At 35.5% G+C, this 23,473-nt stretch overlaps 1 long non-coding RNA gene across 3 annotated transcripts in view; it reads right to left on the bottom strand.

Moving 5' to 3' along the window:
• The window catches only part of LOC117663806 (uncharacterized), a 113,498-nt gene that overhangs the window by 5,749 nt on the left and 84,276 nt on the right, over positions 1–23,473 (bottom strand). The window contains exon 4 of one of the 3 annotated variants that reach the window (XR_015733023.1): positions 1,370–1,489. The exons of the other annotated variants lie outside the window; for them this stretch is intronic. This is a non-coding gene — a long non-coding RNA (uncharacterized LOC117663806). Of the gene's footprint in view, positions 1–1,369; positions 1,490–23,473 lie in introns of those variants that run through there. 3 annotated transcript variants of the gene reach the window in all.

Here is a 23,473-nt window from a genome sequence, read left to right as displayed (position 1 = left end):
AAAATATTTCCTGAAAATTATGCTGTAATCATACAGTGAGATGTAAACTTATAACTGTACTTACAACAACTCTTGTAAAAAAGATTGGAAGCTACTTCTTTCTACCTTTTTCTTATTCTCTTATTTTTTCCCCCTTCTTGCACTTTTATTTTTCTCTTTGATTTCTTTCTTTTTCTTCTCCCTTTTATTTTTTAATAAATGTATATAAACACTTATCAGACAAAAACATTTCTCTGGGTACAACAAGCAACCACAAATATAACATGGGCAATATAAAAATATAAAACCCAGATTAAAATAAAAATTATAATATTCCAATCCTTTTTCTTATATTAGTTTATATTAAATGTTATCTTCATTCTTAAAATATTTAATAAAATTATATATATATACTTTTTTGAGTCTGTCCATATCATCTGAAATTGAGGTGTTTTCATATCGTTTGACTGTTGGTGTTCATGGATGCACTCTGCTAGTCTTCTATTAATTAAATTAAGTATATATGAGCAATTAAATATGTAGACTTATACTAAAGGTATTTCAATCCCCATTTATCCTGGAGAAGGTCTATGTAGTCATTAAGACCTGATACAAAACTGATGGCACATATTCAAAATTATCAATCAACTTTGGCAGAAGATAGATCAGTATCTATTGGTAAAACTTTGAAAATCTTTAATAAATCAGCAAGGGTTCTGACAATAGGGACAACAAAAAGCATCTAAACTTAAGTTAGAATATGAGCACAAATGAGTATTATGAAAGCTTGGGGTAACCAGAAGCACAATTTTATTTGGATAGACCATGAGTTTCCTTTAGTTCTGATATTCATATTTTATTAGAATTAATTTTGTAGTTTAAGCATAAAGCTGATCTGTGGATGTTACAATCTTATTAAAAATAATAATATAATAATTCACGCAATCTGACATCTGCTTATGTCTTGCACATCATCTACTTACGGTATTTTATCAATAGTAATAGTAGTAACAAAAAAGGACTTTTAAAGGGAGGGCGTTGTTAAGAAAGTCTTCTTTCACAATGCTCATGATGTTTCTAAGTGCCAGAAAGTGGTTTTAAGCTTTCTCAATTTAGCAGTCACAACACATGTTTCCTTTGTTTTCTAATGCTGCAGTCTACTAATCTGATGGTTCTAGTTGAGATGCAAGCCTTTATGTTTTCAATAATCAACTTCTTGCCATCCTATATCCTTTATTAAATATTAGTTTCCAGAGATACTTCCTTGAGGGATGTCTAGTTACACATATTTTTAGGAAGGCCCCAGTAGATTGAGGTCAACATGGCTCTTTAGATCAACAGATGCCACTGATGCAGGAGGACACATATTTTTATATATAAAGATACATACCTATTTTAAAATATGTTTACAAAATAAATGGCTCATGAATTATTTTGTTGTTAGAGCTGCTTGCTTTCTCTTCATCCATTTCATATAATAAATAGCATGTCTCAAAGCTTTTCTGACCTTCTTCTCTCCAGGATTTAAACATAGAAGGAAAGAAAAGGATGACATAAAACAATTGCCCTTTATTTATGCTCTTCAAAGTCTGTATCAGCATTATTTCTGTCACCTCTTTTGCACAGACAATGTATTATCTTTCTGAGAAAATAATTACTTTATGGAATTCATTGTGGAAGCAAACTGGAAATAAATGGAAGAAGACATGAAGAAGCACATGAAGCTGTACCACAGATTGGTCCAGTTAATCCAAATAAATTAATTTGCATAATAAGGGAGTAATGAATTAACATGCCACCCAAAAGAAAATTGCATCTCTGAGTTCCCTGATGCGTGGCAAAAGAACTGTATGGGACAAAAGTCTTTTGTAAAGGGTATTTGCTTGCCCAAGCTAAATTTCTTGAAGAAGTAGCACATGCTTAGATTAGACATTCTGGGAATAGTAAGTCTCAAACTAAAATGAAGATGAAAAACTGAATTGTTTCCGCATGGCCATTATATATTAAATATGCATATCATAAAATAGCCACCAAAGTAGAATACAGGTAGTCATCGACCTATGATCATAATGGAGCCATTAAGCAAGAGCATCTCACTTAATACTCCCACCATTAAATGAAAATAGACTAGACTAGACTAGACTAGACTAGACTAGACTAGACTAGACTAGACTAGACTAGACTAGAATAGAATAGAATAGAATAGAATAGAATAGAATTTTTTATTGGCCCAGTGTGATTGGACACACAAGGAATTTGTCTTTGGTACATATGTTCTCAGTGTACATAAAAAGACAAGATATACTTGTCAAGAATCACAAGGCACAACACCCAGTGATAGTCATACGATATAATAAGCAATCAAATCATACTAAATCACAAGGATACAAGCAACAAAGTTACTTGTTGCTTGTATCCTTCCAGGTTAAGTGAAGCGCAGGATGCATCATGGAGGACAGCCGTGGAACAAAGATAGAAATGGCCATCAGTTGTTTTTGCCTAATAATAACTGAGCATGCAGGATTTCGTTAGAATTAAGGGAGCCATATAAATGCAAATTAAATAAATACAATAATTGAAGAAATTGCTCAAAAGACTCTTATCATTTTATTAGAAAAAAACAAAAGCTTAATTCATATTTGATAAACCCTGCACATGAGCAACCTGCTGTTGCATATGAGACCTAGACCTATCCTTCCCACATTTGTACTAATTTTTTGGTCAGTTGCCATGATGTAAAAGCCACATCTTGATAACTTAATAGATTTCGGTCTGGAGGATGTAGTCAAAAAGGACATATATCTTTTTAAAACTGAATGATTGCTTTGGGAGAAAATAAAGATTTGAGGCCCAAATGTGAAAATAATAGAAGATGTACAAAGCAGGTTGCAACTTGTCAATACCATCTCCAACACAAGGTGACTGCAAGCAAAGCTTATTAAAACTTTATCAAAGGTCCCACACCAGTCTACAACAGGTTAAACCAATTTTTCCTGAGGTAACTCTACAGCTGCACAGGGCAATGATACCATCTTGGGAAAGATGCAGCTGAGTTAAAGAGTTGTAGAGAGATGCTAACGAATGCCCTTCACCCTCTGAATCACCTTTTTGCTTTCAAATATAACATGCTGCAATAGTCCTGTTACCCAAAGTACACAAAACAAATATTTCTATAGTATGAATCTCGTATTAAAAATTAGAAGAACTGTTCATATTCTAAAAGCAATTCTTCAATTGCTTACAAAGGAACATATTTAAAATAATGTCAAAAAACAATGTGGCTGCTAAGCAGGACAACCTGTAGTGAGAGAATATTTTGCAGATCTTTTATCACTTCCCTAAATTAATTCATCTAAAACCTTTTATCCCAAAGTCACTATGATTTTAGAAAAATGTGTTTGGTTTCTACCATGTCAAAGTAAAACTACTTTTAAAATGAAGTCTATATTTTGAACTATAATATGTATGGTAAGATAAGCCTCCATATTTTTTATTTCTGATTGTGAATTTGTTTTCTTAAGGAAGAAATTGGACATCATATAATTCTTTAAAAAAAAGTGGATACTTTAATCTCGAAGAATCAGTGATGTGTTCCTGGGATTGGGTGGTGCACTTATGCATTGGGGCTAGAAAGCAAGGCATTTGTTTTGATTAAAAAAAAATACTGCTAATGTACCATTAGGAAGACCCAAAGAATAAAACATTGTCTTTTATGTGGTTATCCATTTGGCTCTGTAGGCTTTGTAGTGGTTTTTTCTCCTATTTATATCTCTGTCCATAATCCTATATATTAATGGTAAGCATGTGCTCTGCATATGAACTCTTATGAAAATTAAGCAGACTTAGGAGAGCCTCAAGATTTGTGGAAATATGAAAATCCTTTGAGGAACAAAATCTAAAAGATAAAAAACCACAATGATGAGTAACTATGCTTGAATAACATGCCCTCCAAAATGAATTTGTTTGGAGTAGGAAAAAGAACAAAAAGAGGCACTAAACAGATCTGATGCTGAGGAAATTATTCTTTAACACCAGAGTAAAACAAAATTTTGTCCTGCAGCTCTTGTATCTACATTCATGTAGTTTGACCTAGATCTAGAGACTTGACTACCTAACCTGTCATAGCATTGCCACCTCTGTTTTGAAAGCCAGTGGATAGAAACTAGGGAAATACAACGTTTCATAGAGAGGCATCTTGGAAGGAGAGTCTAACATTGTTTCCAAACAGTCTGTCCTTCCAGGGTGCCTCTAGAGTCACCCAGCTTCTGCAATGAGGAAGAAGAGGCAATGCTACACTCAAATGAAAACTGGGAGCTTCCAATAAAAATCCTCTACATGAGGGTAGTCATTACTTGAACAAGCTGAAAATGCACAATAGTGAATGCTGAGCCTGAGCTTTGTACATAAAATCCTTTTTGTGAACCTGGTCTTACTTACAAACAGTATTTCTTATTTTTTCACTGAATTTCAACTACCTGTAAGAAATCTTTCACTGGATTAGAATTAAGACTCTGCTATCGATTCAACTGGAAATGCTGCCAGCGTTTTTTGTTTTTTTTTCTTTAATACAGAATAGAGTTGGAAAGGACCTTGGAGGTCTTCCAGTTCAAACTCCCTGCTCAAGTGGGAGGCCCTATTTCATTTCATTTCATTTCAGACAAGTGACTTGTCCACTCTCTTCTTAAAAGTCTCCAGTGATGAAGTAACCACAATTTCCTTTTAGACTAGGATAGCTAACTGGGGAGGAGGGTGATATGATGACTACCAGGAAGAAGGAGAATGAAATTATGAAATGTATCCAAGGCCAAAACATATTTGTTTCCTGCCTGCAACTCTTCCTGTTTATTTTTGGATATCAAAGAATACCTTGTTAGGAAAAAAAAGCCTTGAACTGCTGAACAGTTCAAACATGCAACCTATGGAATGATGTGTATTATGATGACAATACTGTCCTTCAGTAGATGCTTTAACTAATTTAGATTATGGAAATTTCTACAGGCCTGTTGATGGCCATGCCCTTGGGATCCCTTTTTTCTCTGTGTGTGTATCTTAATGTATGAATAATCACTCAGTCAAAACAGATACAAAACTTTGTGCAGGTATCTAGAAGTTATGTGCAGTAATAAGCCATTTTTTAAAAAAAAATTACATCTTTTAAAAACATAACTAGAATTTTGGAGTAAATACCATTTTTGCACTGACACCATTTGGAGATTGTGGCTGTAGGCTGCTCATGCCTTTAATGTTTTGTATCTTGGGTCAGTCCCTCAGTTTCTCAGTAGTAGATAAGAAGCTACATCAGAGTAGGGAGTGTAGAAATCCAGACAAATCCCAAGTATATGAAATCTAGATGGTGGAAAAGATAAACTACAAAACATAATTTACAAGAAGGTGATTTGCTTTATTAAGGAGAATTTAGTTTATATTAGTTAATGCACAGAATGTGGATGATACATAATGGGTAAATAAAGAAGTGTGGTGGCTCAGTGGCTTAATGATGCCGGAGATGGTCTGAATTCCAGAGGTTCAAGTCCTGGAACTGCATGGCGGGATAAGTTCCCATCACTCACCTCAGCTACTGCCTACTTAGCAGTTTGAAAGCATGTTATATGTGAGTAGATAGTTTCTTGTTTTGCCTTTTGGTGCTTTGGAAAATAACTTGACCCATCTTCTTTGTGGCAGCCCCTCAAATACTGGAATACAGTTATGAGGCCACCCCAGTCCTTGTTTTCTCTAGACCAATTCCTGCAACCAGTCTTCATATGTTTTTGTCTCCAGGCCCTTAATCATCGTAGTTGTTCTTCTTTACACTTTAATAAGATAATCTATCTTATTTTCTATTTTATGATTCAAACTCCATAAAATTAAAAAAAAAACCCCACAACTGGTTGGAGTAAAAAGGAAACTGTAATGGTATATGGGAATGACCTGGTAGACAGGAGGCACCAGACAAGAATCATGAAAAGACATCTAAGGGCACAGAAAGAAGGTTTTGCATGTGCGGGAAGCATTTCAGAAGGGACCAGTGATGGGTTTCAAAATTTTTTACTACTGGTTCTGTGGGTAGTGGCATAGCTTGGTAGTGGCCCTGTGGAATGAACTGCCCCCGGAAATATGTAAGATCTCCGACCTCCGGGTGTTTCGCTGCGCACTAAAGACCCTGTTGTTCCGCCAGGTCGGGCTATTAACATAACAATTTTAAATTGGGGTATTTTAAATTTCTGGGATTTTAATTGGAGCCTAATTATTTAATGATTTTAAATTTTAATTGTTGTTTTGTTCTGTGTTTTTAATAGGCTGTACACCGTCCTGAGTCCTTCGGGAGAAGGGCGGTATAGAAATAAAATTATTATTATTATTATTATTATTATTATTATTATTATTATTATTATTATTATTATTATTATTATTATTATTATTATTATTATTATTATTGATGGGCGTGGCAGGGGAAGGATACTGTAAAATCTCCATTCCCACCCCACTCCAGGGGAAAGATACTGTAAAATCTCCATTCCCTCCCCACTCCAGGGAAAGGTTACTGCAAAATCCCCATTTCCTCCTGATCAGCTGGGACTTGGGAGGCAGAGAATAGATGGGGGTGGGGCCAGTCAGAATTTTTACTACTGGTTCTCCAAACTACTCAAAATTTCCACTACTGGTTCTCCAGAACTGGTCAGAACCTGCTGAAACCCACCTCTGGAAGGGACCCTCCCTAGTTTTCTGGATTACAAGATTCTATTAATGTAACTTTACAATAAAGATTATATTAGTACTCATAGTTTGTGCTTCTCGACTAGGCTACCTTAGTAAACTAACAGAAACAATCAAAATGTAAAATAAAAAGCTCCAATGTATTCCAAAAAGAAGCCTGACATTCCTGCAAAATGTCCTGATATCTCATTTTGGCTCATAAATAGTGAATTTTAATCAGATAAAAATGATTTCTTCATTGATAACAGAATGGAGGTAAGGGACGAGATTAGGGCCAATTTATCTCCTGACTTCAAGGAAACATAAAGCAATGAAAAATTAAAGGTTCAGTAAAAATTTTCCTTTATTCTGTGTTGGAGGTCCCAATTCAATAGTGACCACAGGCAGCGGTAGGGTGTAAGTAGAGGCTTAAGGATTTACTCTGTGTCCCCTTTGACTTATCATTATGCCTTCTGTTTGTCTAAAAGACAGCTATTCTGAAGTCACTTCTTTCTGCCTTTTTTTTAGGAATGCACACATGTTTTGATTCTTCACCTGATAAAAAGCCCCGTGGTCACATGAGCAAAATTAAGACACTTGACAACTAACTCATATTTATGATGGTTGCAGTGTCCCAGGGAAATGTGATCCCCTTTTGCAACCTTCTGACAAGCAAAGTCAATGGGAAAACCAGATTCACTTAACAACCAGGTTACAGTTAACAACTGCAGTCATTTACTTAACAACTATGGCAAGAAAAATCATAAAATGGGGGCAAAACTCACTTAACAAATTCACTTTGAAACAAATTTTGGGCTTGAAATGTGGTTGTACATTGAGGACCATGTGTAATGATTAAAGGAAAGGAGAGGTTCCTTACTGGACAGACAAAGGTTGAGTCTCCTGAGATTAAAAAAGAAAATGGAAATAGGAAAGTTTCAGTTCATAGAGAAGCTGGAAGAATCAAAAGCCTCCCTGTGGTCATTCAAAATGGAATGCTCCTCAAATCTCAATGGATTGCCTTTGTGCTAGACAAGAATTCACAAAAGTAGAACAAGAGGAAAGAATCTGGTATGCTACAGATGATATACAGTTAGTAAATTCTGCTTGATAATGAGTGACTGCTTGATTATGTATATAAAGAATGTAAGTCAAACAAAAGGAATCTGGAAAATCCAGTTTTAATATGTGAAAAAAATCTCCAAGGTACATTGTCTAGAAAGCTATTCAAGAAGTCTGTATGTGAGGGGAGGGGACTAAATCTGTATATAAATCAAATATATTCTGCAACCCAACAAGACAGACAGAGACTTCAGAGGGTAATTAGAACTGCAGAAAAAACAATTGCTACCAACCTGCCTTCCATTGAGGAATTGTATATTGTATACTGCATGAGTCAAAAAGAGGTATGTGAAAATATTTTCAGATCCCTCACATCCTGGACATAAACTGTTTCAACTCCTACCCTCAAAACGATGCTATAGAGCACTGTACACCAGAACAACTAGACACAAGAACAGTTTTTCCCCGAATGCCATCACTCTGCTAAACAAATAATTCCCTCAACAGTGTCAAACTATTTACTAAGTCTGCACTACTATTAATCTTCTCATTGTTCCCACCACCCACCTCCTTCCACTTATGACTATATGACTGTAACTTTGTTGCTTGGATCCTTACAGTTTATATTGATATTGTTTCCTGATTGCTTATTTGTACCCTATGACTATCATTGTGTTGTACCTTATGATTCTTGAAGAATGTATCTTTTCTTTTATGTACACTGAGAGCATATGCACCAATACAAATTCCTTGTGTGTCCAATCACACTTGGCCAATAAAAAATTCTATTCTATTCTAAAATAAAAGATATTCCAATTAGCCTGAAAAGTAGAACATGCCTGTAAAGAGAAAACAAATGTTATTTTATTTTATTTTAAATTTATTTTAAATTACCTAGGAGTTATCAAGCCATAGTAGGTGCAAGACAGAGTTAGAAGCAGATACTAATTTTCTATAAATCACCTGTAAAAACTACAATGTATTTAATTCTGAAGGTCAAGTTTTCAAAACAAAGAATGAGGGGAGAGGAAATGTTTCATTTTCAGCTCAGAATACTTACAAATCAATTTTCTTAGAAAATAGAGATAAAACAAAATCGTTTGACTGCATTCCAAAGGTGATGAATCATCTCAACCTTGTTTCTTTTAAAAAAAGCCAGAAAGTACAATAATGAATGTACGAACAAATGAGACGCTAGATATGCATATTTTGATTCTGCAGAACATCTAACTTTATTAAAGAGAAAGAAAGGCTCGATAAATTGAATGAGTATAATTCTACTGTATTGGCAAATGGACAAAATGTTTTCATATGGAAGAGATTGCATAAGATTCTGTTGTGCATTAGACAAAGGAAAAGTCTTTAACTTAACCATTAAAGATGCTTACATGTCCCAGATCTGGAGTCACGTCTGTACTCTATAAAATATACCTTTGAAAAAGGACATGATGCAAGATTTCAAGGCAATCATTGCTATGTGACTATAAAGGAAGAATTGCTGATGAAAGCACATACTAGAAGAATGGATCATCTGAATTAGACTGTGCAGGAAATAAAGTGAGGGTAGTAAAGAATTGTAACCATGATAATTGCATAACCAAATGGTATTAGAGAATGGGGCACAGGGACCCAGATGTTATTTATATATTAGAGAAGTTGGTTACACTACTAAGGGTGCCATCATGTATGAATCAATCCTGGGGAATATGTTGTATAAAGCCAAAAACACCAAACCAATGAATATGGAGAGAAAATAAAGAAACAAGCTAGTTCCCAGTAGACTTGGGGATCATTGCTTGTCATCATACTACGTATATGGAAACACGATTATTTTTGTAGCTACAGATATTAGAAAGTTACATTTTGCCACTTAGTGAAAAGAGGTGCTGAAGAAATTAGCATAAATATGAGAGAAGCTATAGGTATTGTAAACAGACAGTAAGAATGAATATGCAATAGAAAATATATAAAGGAATCAGAAAAAGCAGGAAATTGCATGCAGCTAATAAGTAATCAGGTGGATCACTGCTTCAATAGTAACACATTTAAGAATTGTGAAATCTAAAAATAGTAGTAGCTTGCTCCAGAATCATGATGAATAATAGTTAATACTTCATAATTCAAGTTTTCTTGTCATATTTTTAATCTTACATTTATAACTATTGAAGTTTTTATAATGAATATGTTGACTGAATGTTTGTTGAAAATCATGCTGAAATGCAGCTACTTTGCTAGACAGTATGCTAGCTTTCTCTGTCCTAGTACCATCCAGATCTCTTGAGAATAGTTCAAAAATACCTGGTTGGTATGATGGTCATTTATGCTTATTGAAGAATTATGGAAGTTGTAGTCTATAATATCCAGACAAAACCAGAATTGGAAGTATTTTATCCATATTGCAGCTCCGGTGAACACAATTTATCTATACCCATGGAGCTTTCAGTTCCTCCAATCTAATCATAAATGTTGCCAATAGTTTTTCACAAGTACCATCAAGTGCAGCTATCATTACAAATTTCCATTTTCATGGGGTTTCTTTATTTCAGCAATGATTTTCCATTAAAAGCCTATAATTAAAATAATTAGTACAAAAATTGTCTTGTAATCAGCTTAATTTCAACTAGGTTTTTAAAAACTGAATAGATGGAAAACTTGAGGAAGAATTTGAATATTAAAGATAGAATGCTAATAACATCAATCAAACATTTATCCAATGAATTTAAATTATTTCCAGCACACACAACGCACATAAGCGCTCCTCCTTGCTGTCTTTTAACACAGTTGACTGGTAATCTTGCAGAAGCCATTTAAAATATTGATGTAAATGTGGATGTGAGGTGCAACGTTTGAATTGTTTGACTAAGACTGGGGTGACTTGGGCAGGTTTCTCTCTTTCTCCCTCCCTCCCTCTCTCCTTTTTTATTTATTTATTTATTTTTAATTTTTATTTATTTATTTATTTGTCAAGCATATATAAGATAACAGGTAAAAGTATAAACATAATTTGAATACATGAAAAGAGTAAAAATAAAAAGGAACATTAGGACAGAGACGGTAGGCACGCTGGTGCTCTTATGCATGCCCCTTACAGACCTCTTAGAAATGGGACGAGGTCAACAGTAGACAGGTTAAGGTTAAAGTTTTGGGTGTTTGGGGAAGAAATCACAGAGTCAGGTAGTGCATTCCAGGCATTGACCACTCTGTTACTGAAGTCATATTTTCTGCAATCGAGTCTGGAGAGGTTTACCTTGACTTTGTATCTATTATTTGCTCATGTATTGTTGTGGTTGAAACTGAAGTAGTCTTTGACAGGTAGGACATTGTGGCAGATAATTTTATGTACTACACTTAGGTCAGACCGAAGTTGGCGTAGTTCTAAGTTGTCTAAGCCCAAAATTTGAAGTCTGGTGGCATAAGATATTTTATTGCGGATAGAGGAATGGGGGACTCTTCTCGTAAAATATCTCTCGACTCTCTCAATTGTATTTATGTCCAATATGCAGTGCAGGTTCCAGACAGATGAGCTGTATTCAAGAATTGGTCTAGCAAATGTTTTGTATGCTCTAGTTAATAGTACAATAATACCAGAGAAGAAGCTACGCAAGATTAGGTTAACAACTCTTAATGCCTTTTTTGGCAATGTTGTTACAGTGGGCTTTGGCACTTAGATCTTTAGAAATGAATACTCCAAGGTCCTTGACAGAGTGAGGGTCATCTACAAGGTTATGTTCATCTAATTTGTATTTTATGTTTTGATTTTTTTTTTTTTTGGCCAATGTGCAAGACAGAGCATTTGTTGGTTGAGATTTGAAGTTGTCACTTGTTAGGCCAATCTGACACATAGTCAAGGTCTTTTTGAAGGGTAGTTGCATTGTCGGTAGTGTTGAATAGTTTAACATCATCAGCGAAGAGAACACAGTTGCTTTTATGATCGCAAGGGTCACTTATGTAAAGGATGAAACACTGCCTTGGGGAACACCACTATTAACAGGTACAGGATTTCCTCTCCCTCTCCCTCTATCTCTCTTTATCTATCTCTTCCCAATTTATCCCACAGGTTTTTGTGAAATGAAATAATGGGAAACCCCCATTATATCTTTCTCCTAGAGGAAAATTCAGATATAAATCAAATAAATAAAAACAATAGTTTCCTAGATATGGAAACTCAGCCCTGTTGTACTTTCTTGAAATTATTTTGGACTCACCCCAAGCCAATCCTTTTCAGGTTACAATAAAATAGAAATACAAGCCAAGTGACTGTAACAATAGGATTGACATATGCTAAAACCTTATATTAGTAAGACCTTCCTAATCAAACCAGAGGAAAGATACATTACAAAGCTGTTAACTTGATGAGATAATTTAAACAATCTATCATGGAGGAGTTGCAGATCCTGAAAAGGGTTAAGAGATGCCTAGAGCACTGCTGGAGGAAAACGAAAGAAATCTCCAACTGGAGATGACTTAGAGCCACTATTAAGGCCTGTTTTGTGGCAGTAAGAGAATCAAAACAGCATTATTTCTCCCTTCTTATTCCAGCCACAGAGTGTCATCCTGCAGCCCTGTTCTGGATCTCCTGGTCCCTTATGGGAGAGGGGAACTTGGCTGATGATCTTCAAGGCTGCACAGAGGAATTTGTTCAAAGTAACTTGGATTTGTTCCCAGTGAAACCCATGCATAGGTCTGTGTGAGATATCCAGAAAAATGCCTTGCCCAGTTATCTGGGAACAATTTGATCCTGTTGGACCTGATGAAGTAGACAGGGTCCTTGATGCTGTCAATGCAACCACCTGTCAATTTGATCGTTGTCCCACTTACATTTGTCAAGAATCATAAGGTACAACACTTAGTGATAGTCATAGGGAAACAGTCAATATAAATTTTAAGGATACCAGCCACAAGGTTACAGTCATAAGTAGGAGAAGATGGATGAGAGGAATGATGGGAAGATTAATAGTAATGCAGACTTAGTAACTAGTTTGACAGTGTTGAGGGAATTATTTGTTTAGCAGAGTGATGGCGTTTGGGAAAAAACTGTTCTTGTGTCTAGTTGTTCTGGTGTGCAGTGCTCTATGACATCGTTTTGAGGGTAGAGTTGAAACAGTTTATGTCCAGGATGCAAGGGGTCTGTAAATATTTTCACAGCCCTCTTTTTGACTTGTGCAGTATACAGGTCCTCAATGGAAGGCAGGTTGGTAGCAATTGTTTTTTCTGCAGTTCTAAGTCTGCGTCTGAAGTCTGTGTCTGTCTTGTTGGATTGCAGAACCAAACCAAACAGTTATAGAGGTGATGACAGACTCAATAATTCCTCTGTAGAACTGTATCAGCAGCTCCTTGGGCAGTTTGAGCTTTCTGAGTTGGCGCAGAAAGAACATTCTTTGTTGTGCTTTTTTGATGACATTTTTGATGTTGGGTGTCCATTTTAGGTTTTGAGATATGGTAGAACCTAGAAATTTGAAGGTCTCTACTGTTGATACTGTGTTGTCTAGTATTGTAAGAGGTAGTAGTATGGGAGGTTTTCTCCTAAAGTCCACCACCATTTCTACAGGATGTCCTGAATCACCCCTCCTTAAAAAAGACTCATCCCTTTATCCCACCTGCCTGGGCAACTTTTGTTCAGTTCCTCATCTTTCCTTCTTAGGAAAGGTGATAGAAAAGGTTTTATAAATATTTATCTTTTATGATTTTAATGCTTTTAATGCTATAAGCCACCCAGAGTGTCTTCAAAAGAAAATGGGCAACAAATAATAAATAAAATAAGCATTGATTTTGGGATACTCCTAAATGTAGAGCATTGCTCCGACTTTGCTTTATACTTGATAAATAGAGGAGGAAAGGACAAATGCATACATTGTTCAGTCTTGCTTTATGAAATAATAAGGTCTAAATCTCCTGCATTACTTCAATCCATAAAGTGATTGCCACATAGCCTATACTAATCCCTTTTCAACCGTATGTCATCCAGATGTATTTGAATAAATTTTCTGTGATACTCAGCCAAAGATTTGCTGTTGGGAATTATGGGGCTTCTCATCCAACATATCTGAACAGTTCCAGGTTGAAGAGGTCTGGCTTATATTTTAAGGACTTTCTCTGAATCTCAATGGTACTCTGGTTATCCACGCAATGAATATACTCTTCTAAATTCTATAGTAACTAGTTCTGAAGTGTTTAAACCTAAAACAGCAAACCTAAAATGAACATATAATGGGCATTATCTATAACCTAATGTTTCATCATTACACAGGCCAGATAATCTATCTAGACTGGTAGGAGATTACTGTATTTTAAATTATGGTACCTGCTAGAGAGATCGGTTTCATAAGAAAGAAGCAGCTCCAGTAGTTTCCCCCCTTTTTAAAAAAGAACTATTCAATGGAATTTACATGTGCTCAAAAATTAAAATCTTAGAATCTTGGGACAAAGTAATCGTTTTCTTTTCAACTTTCATTTCACAAACAAGCATGACAAATTTATTTTCTAGGCTCCACACACTTAGAAGGGCTGCAGGCAATTTGCAAAAAGCTAGCTTCTATTTATTGTTTTGGAGACCATTTAGTTAATTTTACAACACCTTGGGGATAGTTGCTAGCTGCACAGATGAGACACATTTCACAGGATTACTGGACCAGAACGGAGAAAGCAAGCTAAACTGTTTCCTAGAAAGTTGTTTCATGCTGTACCAAACCTCCTTTGTCTTTTATATTTAATCCTGTTTGTCTTCACCAACATTTTTTTTTAGAAAAGATAAATATAGAAATTTTATATCAAGATTGGTCAAATTCAAGCAACTGTTTAATATTTAAACCCGAAATTGCTGGTTTATGACAAAAACAATTTGCTCCATAGCCAACAGACAACCCATGGAAAATGTTCTGATGCTATGGCAGGCATACAATAGGTGTCTTCCTTGAGATACAAAAAACTTTATGTCCTTTTGTATTTTTCCAAAGTTGAAGGTAAATCTTTGGGGAAGGAACTGTTCTTTAAAACTCAGAATTTAAAATATCAGTAGGGTGCTTAATCAGGCTTGCATTTCACCAAAGCCAAAATAGAAGCTAAAATAATGACTACTATTTGAGGCCAGAGGCAATTGTATTGGACCTCAAATAACAGATCAATACCACTTATATGCAATTATTAATACCACATAATGTAAATTTGTATGTATGTATGTTTTATTATAAGATCTGCTGAAGTATACCTTTGCATTTTTTCCATCAAATTGTTTAATTTGCTTTTTTCCCATATCCCCAATAATAAACTTTATAAGATCAGATGTTAAGTAATATCTACATGTTGCTGTTTTCTGGCACAAACTTCAGAAGGTGCAAAAAGTGTACATTTAGGCAATGAGATGTCTATTTTAGTTTTGTAAGAAATATCGTTCTGAAAATGAAAGAAACAAAACCAATAGCGCACTCTGATAAATGCCTGCTGATTCGTAAATCCCATCAACACTTAATGTAAAATATTGACTATCTGGGGATCACTTTGTCACATGATTTTTTTTCTCCTTCCCCAAATCAAAATATAGAATTATCAGCTTGCATAACTGTTACTATATTTCATAGCACTTTAAATTTGCAAGTTATATTCCTGATTACTATTAGCAATCAATAAGGAGTTTGCCATCCATTTCACCACATCTCATGAGGCTTGGCTGAAAAGTTTATACCAAGGTTGTAAGAAATGTTCATAAAGTTATAAAATGATTGGTTCGTGTCCTCATTTCTTCTTTTTCCTACAGCATGGCTCCAGGAATGTATTTAGAAGCTTTAATTGCACTTCTTCTGAATCTATCCCAGTTAAAAATATCATGGCGAAATTAACTTGTTTTAACAAAGCACAATTAAAATATGCTTTGGGTATGATGTGAAATATTTGCCATTAAGTTGCGCTTAACTCCTGGTAACTATATAAGAAAGCTTGCCAACTTGATCTCTTTCTAGTAATTGCAGATGGCTTCTCCAAAGGCATGCCAAGCATAATTTATTTTACTCCAGCTTTTATTCATATGTACATACATTTGTCCTTGCTAATCATCACTTGAGGACAGTCAATATTTACTTAGTCCAATATAGTCTAGTTCTTCTTGCACTTTCTCATTGGACTTTTAGAATAGGAAATAGGTATCACTCTGGATTTTGGAATGTACTTTAATGCAGTTAGTGTTTGTAACAATCTTAAAAGCCTGCCAAAGTCCCCTTCAACTTCAGCTTGTATCTAAAACAATCTGAATTGTTTTGCATTTCTCACACTTTTTTTTTACTTTCCCAGGATTAAAATGGTCAGCATTCCCTTCTCTTGAATCACACTCAAGAGCCACGGTCCTTCACAACACCTCCACCATCAGAGTCACTCCCTCCTCCAAGGCTTGAAGATGGACCACTGATCAAGGTCAATGGACAAGTCTGAAAGATTTATATGAAGCTGGAATGTACTCCCTCCCTCCTGTTGCTTGGCAACAGCAACTAGAGAGATTGATATAGCAGGAAGCAATAAGTTTTCTTCCATATTTGGCAAGTCCAAAGGCAATTTTGAGGGACAAGGATTGCATGGGTATTTCAGATGGAATTGATGGACAAGTTATGGTGACTGAACATCTCTCATTTCTTTCCAGGATCACTCCATATCTGGATAGCATTTTCAGTGAACCAGGAGAACCAAGCCTTCTCCTCCTACCTCTAGAACCAAAATATAATCCACTTCATATCCCTTTTCTATGTTTTAAGAGAAAGGACATGGAGGCCACTTTCATTGATATTTGAAATAGTCAATTACCATTGCAAGAGTTCTCTGTAGTCATTTATTCTCAGCTGTAAAGAATCTGTATGGGATCAGAATATGGGATCTGATTTGAGGGTCTATGATCAATATTCTTCAACTGCATGGGCTTTTCTAATTTTTTAATCTCAAAGCTCCATTTGATTATCTGAGGATCTGTTATGAAACTTTTGGAAGGAATGCTTGTGAAGAGCAAAATTTGGAGTAATTTGAGTATTTATTCCTAAGGTCACTCATGTCCACAAATGCAACCTTTCTAGCCAATTCTGAGCAAGGAAATTTAGCAGGTCAAATCATCACTATATCCTGTACAGTAAAAATACCAACTTGCCTTCATTGTTTTTTGGCTGTCTAGAAGGACCTTCTCATCAATTCTGTTTGAATGGGCTCTACACTGTTGGAATTGGAGATATTAAGAGATGATAAGAGACATGAAACGACCCCCCTTTATTATTCCTCCATACTTTATTTTCTTTAATCTGTCATCAATCACCAGATAACACTGAAATAATTCTTTCAAATTCTCAAAATTAGTTAATCATTCCAACATATATCTGTAACACACAACTGGAAATCAGTGATGTATTCACATGCTTGGCAAATGGATAGCTTCAATTTTGCAGATTGTCCTGTTGATAGTTTTCACTGCTGAATCATCAGATACACCTCTAAATTTTTGCATGAAATGCTTACAGTTACGTGGATTGAGTTGTTACTCTCAATGAATGGAAACACCCATCTGGCTTCTCCTTTGTTCAGCAAGCTAAGAACAAAAGTAGTATGGGTCCAATCTGTAGGAAATTCCACTGGCCTTGTCCCAGATGTTGCATTGTCACATTGTACAAATTCTTTATCTGTGTATCTACTTGCTGTTGATGCTGCAATATTCCAGCCATTTGTTCTGCAGGCAGCAGATTGTCTCGAGGATCTGTTGTCGTCTACATCTAGAAGGCAAGCTCCAATGCCTCTCCAATGAGAGATTAATACGGCCATCAAAATTATGTCAGCTCTTTGAGTAGTCAAGATCAGGAAGCAAGAGTTGCTAGAAGCCTTGGGATGTACTTTAATGCAGCTGGAGTATTGCAATAGAATCTTAAAAGCCTGTCAAAACCTTTACTTCAGTTTATACCCAACACACAGTTGAAACAGAATTATTTTGAGTTTTTTTCTCATGCTTTCTACCTTCCCAGGACTTAGATATCTTTTCTGTAAGGTCACCATTCCTCTCCCCTTCTCTGACTCAAGCCCACATTTACATAGAAAGTTTATTATTTTAATCTGATCTTTCTTGTCACTGAAACATCCATATCCTTCATAACCTTATTTATAATTAATCTTCTCTCAAGTATACCAGTCAACTGTCCACTGTTAATTGTCCATGAACCCAAGAAAACAAAACTGTCACATTCAGTTCAGCACTATCTTCTATAAACTCAGTAAGTGTTGCGTAAATGTAACGTTTGTCTTCTTAATATTTAACATTATCCCAGATTTTTCATTTTTTCCATTTTTATAAGGAGCTCTTCTAAGTCTTCTTTACTTTGGGCTAATGAAATAGCGTTGTCTGTCTATTTCACATAAATGTTTCAAATTCTCAATTTTTATTCAACTGTCAACTGTTCAAATCCTGATAGTATTATTATTATTATTATTATTATTATTATTATTATTATTATTATTATTATTAATTTATTTATTTATTGAATTTGTATACCGCCCTCCCGAAGGACTCATAATTACTGTATAAGATAAAGAGATGCAGAAAAAAATAAAACACTTCACCATCTCCCCTATTCTAATTCACTTTGTTTTTTCTCCAAACTCAGTTCTTACACAAGCATTTTTTCTTCATTCTAAATAGTGCTTAGAAGACTGATTTTAGCACTTTCATTAGATTCAATTTGTTCCACATTTTGGTACAGGTAGTCCTTGAGTTACATCCATTTGTTAAATAAGCATTCAAAGTTATGATGGTGCTGAAAAAAATGACTTGCAACTGTTCCTCAAAGTTCCTGCAGTCTCAATGCTTCTACAGTCACATGATTAAAATTCAGAATTATTAGATTCAACTGACCTATCCATCCCACCCAACCCTGCTTGCTACCATTGACCCCATCTGTGCTCTCCAGAACCCAGCAACCGCCTGCAGCAACTACCCCACCCCTGTAGCTCTCACCCATTGACCTGCTTGTCTTGGATTCCTGCTTCTACCCATATGGAAAGTCGATGACCCAATGTCATCATATGAGATCCTCACTTAACAATCTGGGGTTACAACAGCAACCAGGACTGCCAGGATTGTTGTCATTAACCAATGCAGTCATGTGATTCATACTTTATTATTGCATCACTTAGTGATGGAAATCCCAGTACCAATCATCATCGTAACCCAAGGACTATGTGTATGATCTATATATGAAGGAAAGAAAATGTGGAGATAGCAATGCAAACCAAAGCTTCCAATTTCTTCACAGTCATGAAGTAGGAGAAAAGATGGGTGAAGGTTTCTAGTGATCACTCCAGGAAACAAGATGTTGAGTTAGATAGACCTCAGGAGCAACCCAACCAAACTCATGTCCATGTGTCACTGATATGTCTCAATATAGGATATGTCTGATGGAAAATACAGCCTGTTAGCTGTAATTATATCAGTTTCTCTAAATGATTCTGCAGAGGGAGTCTGGGAATATTAGCAGAGGGCTGAAAATGAAAAATGACAGCCATTTTGAGTTCAGCTTTGCAAGATACATGCTTTAATCTCTTCTGCCCTGGGTATATCAAACCTGCAACAGCAGACATGATATGGTATCAAAATAGAATAAAATAGAAATAAATTAAATTCTTGCAGGGAAACAAGAGAAATTTGAAAATAATAGAAACAGGGATTTGAGATGTAATTTGACCATGTAATATAAAAGGAGGATTTCAGGACATTTTTTTTCATATACTATGCTATAGAAAATAATAATGCATATATGATCTAAAGTATATAATTGTTGGGTCTAGATCTAGTTTAAATGGTTACAGCCATAGGAAAATAGTGTAAGGAAGGCCTTGAGTTTACATTTGGCATCTGAAAAAGAAATTCAGCTTTTCTAACAGAGAAACTGCGTTTAGTTCTGAAAGGGGATATTTCTAAAAGGGATATTATACGAAAGTGAAAAATTGATTTCTGCATTACTAATATTAGTTTATCATCAAGCCACACTGTTTAAACTGCCAATTGCTAAACATTCCTGCTGTTTGAAACTACAGCTACTGTATGTACAGAAATATTCAGCTTCTTAGTAGAACAATAGAGAAAAAGTGGCTTGCTTTATCTTGGATTGAATCTGACTGCTTGCATATTTAATATTATACTTGGTGTTGTTTTTATATTTTTTCTAATTAAAATGCATGTTAAATATTTTCAAGTTTTATTTTAGTCTAGGGCCCCCATAGTCACAGCAACATTGGCAGACAGATCTCCTGTTCTCCACTAATGTGAGATGTGCCTCCAGTGTCCAACTACAGATGGTTGCTGTAGCCTTAATCTGTTCAACTAATTAAATCTTGCAGCTCATGCCAGGCGTGCTGTATTTTCACTAGTCCAGAGAAATCCATATTAGTTTCTTAGAAGGAAAGTGAAGGCATTTAATTGAAAATAATTTTATATAAACTGGATATTTACTATTCTAGTATGTTTTAGAACCATCCAAAGTTCATTTTCTCCAAAAATAGGCATTAATATTTTTGATTGGAAACTGTTTCATTAGTTCATGATATATTATAGCAACACTGATATATTCAAATTGTGATTATGTTTAAAATTGAATTAATGTTGATACTTAGTTTGTTCTTGCACAAACTATTCTTCATGTAGAAAAAGTACAAGGATAGAATGTAATTATTTGGAAGCAGCACTGAAACATTACAAACATTACAAAGTACTACGATACTGGTTATTATTCTCAGTCATTGAGTACAGATTAGATACTATCTGAAGCTTGGAATAGATTAACATTTATCTTTTAAATTTCTCACAGTCTCATCAAACTGGTGTGTTTGTGTGTGTGCTTGTGTGTATGTGAAGATATAGATATTAAAAAAACCCACTGATGCAAAGATCGGTTCATATGCCCAAGGAAGATAACAAATCCATGGTCAAAACACCTTGGAATCAAATCCAGTCTAAATATCTTGGTGGAAGATGTCTATAGAAGCAAGGCATAAAAGGGGATGTATTTCAGATGATGAGAGTCTCTTTAGTGTAGTGGTTAAAGGCATAAATCTAGAAATTGGGAGACTATGAGTTCTAGGCCTAAAACCAGCTGGAAAGCCTTTCTTTCTTTCTTTCAATAGCATACATTTCAAAAAATGTTGCTATAGAAACTCCAGGGTGATGTCCAGGCAATTGCCAAGAGTCAAGAATAATTTGATGGTGCATGCACATATACTGTACACACACAAAGACACAAATAAGACAAATTACTAACCTTTGCAATAGCCTGCAAAGTTCAATGTATAAAATAAGTTGAGTTGCAAATGGCAGAGTCCTCAAGGGACCTTGGCTGTAATTTTGACCTGAATTTATTTTTCAGGTTAGAAACTATCTGGTGAAATGTGAAATGAAATTACACAACTACTGGTATAGAACTGTGGAGTTGGAAGGAAACACAGGGATCATCTATTCCAATCCTCTACAAGGTGCAGGAAAATCAATTAAATCAAGCTGAAGGGATGGTTGTCCAGCCTCTTCTTAAAAACCTCTAGAGATGAGGAACCCACCAAATTCTAAAGGTAAACTGTTTTGTTGTTATACAGATCTTATCATCAGGAAGTCTTTCCCTATTGTATTTAAATAAAATCTAGATTGCTGCAAGTTAAGCCCATTATATCTGATTCTAGTTTCTGTGGCCATGGAAAATAGTTCTGATCATCTTTCCTATGATATCATTTTATGCTCCTGAACATTAATAATATGTTTCTACTCAATTTATTAACTTTCTTCGGTTTGTCTTGACAGGATATATCTTCAAAGGCTATGTCTTCAAGTCCCAGTATCATCTTTGATATCCATCTTGGACTGGTTCTAATGTATTTACAGCCTTCTGAAACTGTGGTGTCCAGAATCATGCACAACATTCCATATATATCCTCACCAGTGCAGAATATAGAAGAATAATTATTTCATGATTCTTTGCTACAATGCTTCCTCTAATGCAGCAGGAACTGCATTACACTTACTAACAGCTATCTCATGCTACTGAGTCATGTTCAGATTATTGTCAATGGCAGGACATCTACGTCTTTCTCCAATGTGTTTTTTTTTCCAGCCATGAATTCCCCATCTTATATGCATGTTCCACATTTTTTCTTTCTAAGTATAATGCCTTACCTTACTTTGCAATCTTATTCTGTCATTCTGGATTCTGGTTGGCCCTCCTAATTTTGTGTATCTACAAATTCAATAAGCAGCCTATCAACCTGTTATGACGTCATTAATGAAAATATTCAATAATGCTAGCCTCCAGGTAGATCCCCATGAGACCCTATTGGCTACTGCTCTTGATCTTGACACAGTCCACCAATGCAGACCTCAGAATGTGGTGAGCCATCTATTGTGGACTTACTTTATGGTTGGGTCATCCAAACCACACTGTAACAGCTTATTAATAATAGTACCACATGGAACTTTTGTCAAGAACTTTGCTGAAATTGAAGACTTTATATCCACAGTATTCATCCAGATAATTGTCTCTTAAGCTTCTGCAGAACACACCTTCTAAAATATGCAGTGATAATATGTCTAATTTGTAACATCATTGTTTTAGAAACTTACCACTTTTTTTCCTCACTACTCAGTGAGAATCTCTTCTTCCATCTATACCAAATCTAGACAAAGATTCACTTAACTCCTGATAAGAGAAACACCAATGTGTGAAGCCAAAGTGTTTCTTCTTTAAAAGAAAAAGATATAGTATAGATGCCATGCCACCAGAATGGAAGTCTTTACTTTTCTGTATCTTCCTCTCCAAACCTTTTCTATAACTTTACCCAAATTCTCCAGGATATGTAATTAGTACAGTTCCCTAAAGAGAACAATTTAGGCTATTAGCTATTACTGTATGTCTCAAGAGCATCCCTGAAAATGTGAGTGGGAAAAAGAAGATTTGTTTATGTTGTTTATCGAAGGGAGTCTCAGAGGAGTCTCGGAGTTGGTTTTTGTCAGCCTAACCCAAGGTTCTCCTGAATGCCTCCACTTATTCACACATTAATGATTGTGAAGTTTTTATCCAGCTAAGAAAACATGAATTATGCAGCACCAAGAATACATTAGTTAGCTGTGTCGACTCTCCAGAAATGACAGTGTTGCTTAGCTCAAAGGTATCTTTTAAAATTGAAATTCAGCTGTCAATGCTCCTGAGTTTTGATGCCCAACATAGGGCTAGCTGAGAAACTGACAGGCACAAATGGACTTCATCAGGTTTGCAAACTCTTCTGAAGAGAAGTGGAATCCAAATGCAATACATCTGATTAAATGGATTCTGATCTACAAAACCTTATGTGATCATGAACCTTAGTCTTTCAGGTACCATAAGATGCTTTGTTGTTTTGCAGGTAACAACTAGTGCATTTATTCTTATAAACTAGTGCATTTATTCGTGTCCCCAACTGTGTCCCATTCAGAAGCCAGCTGTGCAAGCTCTGGATGAGCGGTGCACATGTGCACGCAGCTCCACTTGTGCAAGCAGTGGGTGCTTGTGCTCATGTGCAAAGCTCCATTTGTATGAGTGGCAGATGCGTACCTACCCCTGACATGGAACCATTCCTTCTACCCCGCTCCCCTGCCAGGCCACCAAGCTGGAAAGGTCGGGGACTGCTGTTGCAGATCATCTCCTTCAAATAAATTTCCTTGATTAGTTCTTAATTTTGTTTTCTTATTCTTCTCCATATTTTCAAGTAATGATAA

This window comes from Pantherophis guttatus, chromosome 3 (assembly GCF_059756535.1).
Source record: "Pantherophis guttatus breed Tessera chromosome 3, ASM5975653v1, whole genome shotgun sequence".
Classification (NCBI taxonomy): Eukaryota; Metazoa; Chordata; class Lepidosauria; order Squamata; family Colubridae; genus Pantherophis; species Pantherophis guttatus.
This window is presented reverse-complemented; position numbering and strand designations above follow the sequence as displayed.